Source organism: Salmo salar, chromosome 04 (assembly GCF_965601325.2).
Source record: "Salmo salar chromosome 04, fSalSal1, whole genome shotgun sequence".
NCBI classification, from domain to species: Eukaryota; Metazoa; Chordata; class Actinopteri; order Salmoniformes; family Salmonidae; genus Salmo; species Salmo salar.
This window is the reverse complement of record NC_138294.1, coordinates 26,197,184-26,201,302: the sequence shown is the minus strand read 5'-3', so window position 1 is coordinate 26,201,302 and position 4,119 is coordinate 26,197,184. Positions and strand designations below refer to the sequence as shown.

The following is a 4,119-nucleotide window of genomic DNA, read 5'->3' as shown; positions in this document are numbered from 1 at the left end:
CTCTGACATATTTTGGGTCGACCCACCTCGGATTCAAATCGGAATTGATTTTCCAAAAATTACTGGGTCCTGTAGGTGTCGGATGGGAATTTCACAGATCCAATTCGGTTCAGATCTCAATTTCGGGATATGAGAAGACCTCTAATGTGTACGGTTAGATGGTGGTGAAATGTATTTTTCCATTTCCCATTTTTTATTTGTTTTTGTAAAAAAATGTGCAATTCACACTCCGACCTGTGGAATGCAGCAAACCCCAACAGTGTCTAGTCTGTGGGAAACTCACACGAAGAAGTTAATGGACACGCACAGTGACCAAGAATAATTAACACGTTAGCCTTTTTATTGTTGTTATTTAAACGTTTATTAACACCCTGGAAGGAACTCAAAATCGGGACTAATTTAACTGCAAAGTATCACATACTTACCGCATGTTGTGTTAAATTCGCGATGGTTACAGGACTTGGTTGATAAATGTTATCTAGGTAACGCTAGCTAGCTGCTAACAATGGCTAACTCAAGCTGTATGGTTTTTCATACTCAAATAGCCTCCATCATGGAGGTACTAGCGAATGCAGCCGTGGCAGAGATCTGTAAACTCGTAGACGACGACTATGCAGTGTTTCGTTTAGAAATAACTCAAAGCCAGAAAGAAAACAGGGCGCTACGGAGGAAACTACTGGAAGTTAAGGTGGCACGGGAGCGCGCAGAGAAGACATTACGAGAGCGCGTCCTCACCAGTCGTCCTAGGAGTGTCAAGATCCTCGACAGATACAGAGGATTGGCAAGAGGTACATTTTGCTGAAGGCAGAGGCTGCCCTTCATTTATAGCGCATTGCCTTTCACCCGTTCCGCTATGCACATGTGTAGATGTATTACCCAGAATTGGGTCTTGGTCAGTTTTTGGATAATCAGAGGAATTGTTGCATACTATCATGTTCTAACAAGATTCTTGATTTACTGCATTTACTATTATTTACTCAATGAAAACAATGTGATGCATCGAACATAATACAGCGATCAATAAATAGTATATCAAGAAGTTATGAGTGTTACATTACATCCTTGCCAATGGTAGACAGTATTAATAGTGTACAATATAGTGTTGAGCATTGACAGTAGTTAACCTAACCACCTCTTTCCCCCCAACCACACTCTCAGGTGAAGGACATCTCACTGGAGGCTACAGGAGCTTTGTGAAGCCAGCGGGACGCAATACATGGAGAGATGACCAACCAATCACTGTTGATGAGGAGAGTGGAACCTCAACCCAACACGTTATCTTGATAGAGGTTAATGTAATAGTGCTGCATTACAAATAATTACAGTTACTTTGTAAATCAAATGTGGCCAGTTTATTTCAGAAAGGCTCCCCTCAGCTATTCATTGTCTTACATGTACATCCTGATTTATCTGCCACAGGGGAGCTTGTGAGACTTCTCTTCGACATTGTTATCCAATTCAACTCATGTGCCGGTAATAACCTCATCTCTTCTTGAGTCAGTCTGCAGATGTAGAGGCTGCAGGTCCTGGAGGATCATCTCTGGTCAAGCAGGAGCGGATTGAAGGAGAGGAGGACCCACAACACAGCAGAGACATCCAGACTGGAGCAGCGGCTGTACTGGTGCCCCCTGTAGCCACGGATCACTTATCCACCGCCGTGCCCCAGCCCAGGACGCGATGCAGCATCACGGAGGTCAGTGGAACGCCGAACGCCGCCCTCAAGTCAGAGACAGACACCAAGACTTTAACTCCACACACAGGATCTGACCACAGGTCAGACCCAGAGACACTGGGGCTGAGGAGACTGGGCTGTCCTCCTGCTCCCGGATCAGAGTATTTACTATACGGTAACCCGAGACCGAGGACGGTTCATTCCCATCGGGACTCAGGTGACGTGTTAGAGACTGGTAATGATCCGTCTTGTTCTTACTCTACAGAGATGGACCCTGGCAACATGCCCTTGGGTTTAGAGACACAGACTGATCTGTCTAGAGGGGACTGGAACCCCTACAGTAGTAGTGTATACTCTGAAGGGTGCCTAGATGAAGAAAGGGGAGGGTCTGGTCGTAGATGAGGTGACTGTGAAAGTGGAGGGGGACGCTCCTCTGGCATGGAATGTAGACGAGACTCACTTAGGAGAAGGACACTCACAAGGTAGAGATTTCTTAGATTACAGGGGAAGCTTAAAGACAAATCTAAATGTCACCACCCACTCCCCTTTACACACGTTCAGGGATCGCGACCCAGTGTCCACTTCGATGGGGCCTTCTGATTCACACGGCCGCGTCTTTTTCGATCAGGTTCTGAACTCAAACGACAGGGCTAGAGCCGAGACTCAGGGAGGGGGAACAACATCAGGCAGTAGTAAAGAGAAACGGTTCCGTTGCATGTTCTGTAACAAAGGCTTCAGCTGCCCTCAGAAGGTGGAGATTCACCAGAGGGTCCACACTGGGGAGAAACCCTTCAGCTGTACCCAGTGTCACATGCGCTTCGCCCTGGCTGGCAACCTGAAGAGACATCAGAGGGTCCACACAGGGGAGAAACCCTTCAGCTGCCCCCAGTGTGAGAAGAGGTTCTCCCAGGCTGGTGACCTGAAGAGGCACCAGAGGGTCCACACAGGGGAGAAACCCTTCAGCTGTACCCAGTGTGACATGCGCTTCGCCCTGGCTGGCAACCTGAAGATGCACCTGAAGGTCCACATGGGAGAAAAGCCGTATGCCTGTACACACTGCGGGAAGAGCTTCTCAGAGAGGAGCTACCTCAGTATACACCAGCAGAAAAACCATTCCACTCTATAACAGAAAGTAACCATTCCACTCGATACCCTCTGACTATCCTCTTTAGATGAAACCCTGCGCAAAGAGAAATTTGTATTGTTGTCAGCGGAAAAGATCCACAGATTATTTTGGAATGACGAGTGTAACAGATTTCAGTGTTGAGTATTGCATCCAGGCATTGTGTGATATACACTGAGTGTATGAAACTTTAAGAACACCTTCCTAATACTGGGTTGTACCACCCCCTTTTGCCCTCAGCACAGACTCAATTCGTCAGGACATGGACTTTACAAGATGTCGAAAGCATTTCACAGGGATGCTGGCCCATGTTGACTCCAATGCTTCCCACATTTGTGTCAAGTTCCTTTGTGGTGGACCATTCTTGATACACATAGGAAACTGTTGAGCGTGAAAAACCCATCAGCATTACCGTTCTTGACACAAATCAGTGCACCTACATACCCCATTTCAAGGCACTTAAATCTTTTGTCTTGCCCATTCACCCTCTGAATGGCACACATACACAATCCCTGTCTCAATTACCTCAAGGCTTAAAATTCCTTCTTTAACCGGTCTCCTCCCCTTCATCTACACTGATTGAAGTGGATTTAGCCAGTTACATCAATAAGGGATCATAGCCTTCAGCTGGATTCACCTGGTCAGTCTATCAGAGATTCATTTTCATAATGTTTTTTACACTCAGTGTATAAGGCATATATAAGCCTAATGAGTCTCTTACATATTGTGTGTACTGTGTAGGATATATAATGTTCACAAATGCCTATTTCATTACTTCCATTCAACTACTTTATTTTCCCCCCAAAAAACTCCCTAGTCCTTGCCAATGACAAGCATACCCATAACATGATGCAGCCACCACTATGCTTGAAATAGTGGTACTCGGTGATATGTTGTGTTCGATTTGCCCCAAACAAAACGTTTTGTATTCAGGACAAAGTATTACTGAAGGGCCATGTTGCAAACAGGATGCATGTTTTGGAATATTTTTTTTTCTGTACATGCTTTCTTTTCACTCTGTCATTTAGGTTAATATTATTGAGTAACTACAATGTTGTTGATCCATCCTCTGTTTTCTCCTATCACAACCATTAAACTCTAACTGTTTTAAAATCACCTTTGGCCTCATGGTGAAATCCCAGAGCAGTTTCCTTTCTCTCACTACTCGATTGAGGGACCTTACAGATCAATCAATCAATCAAATGTATTTATAAAGCCCTTTTTACATCAGCTGTTGTCACAAAGTGCTATACTGAAACCCAGCCTAAAACCCCAAAAAGCAAGCAATGCAGATGTAGAAGCACGGTGGCTAGGAAAAACTCTA

The 4,119-nt window shown here is 45.1% G+C and overlaps 1 pseudogene across 1 annotated transcript; it reads left to right on the top strand.

Annotated features, from left to right (window-relative positions):
* Positions 1-280: 280 nt before the first annotated feature.
* Positions 281-3,911, top strand: LOC106602611 (uncharacterized; annotated as a pseudogene). Its single transcript, XR_014392110.1, has 3 exons — positions 281-788; positions 1,159-1,289; positions 1,502-3,911. The product of XR_014392110.1 is annotated as an uncharacterized LOC106602611 (transcript).
* The last annotated feature ends 208 nt before the right edge of the window (positions 3,912-4,119 follow it).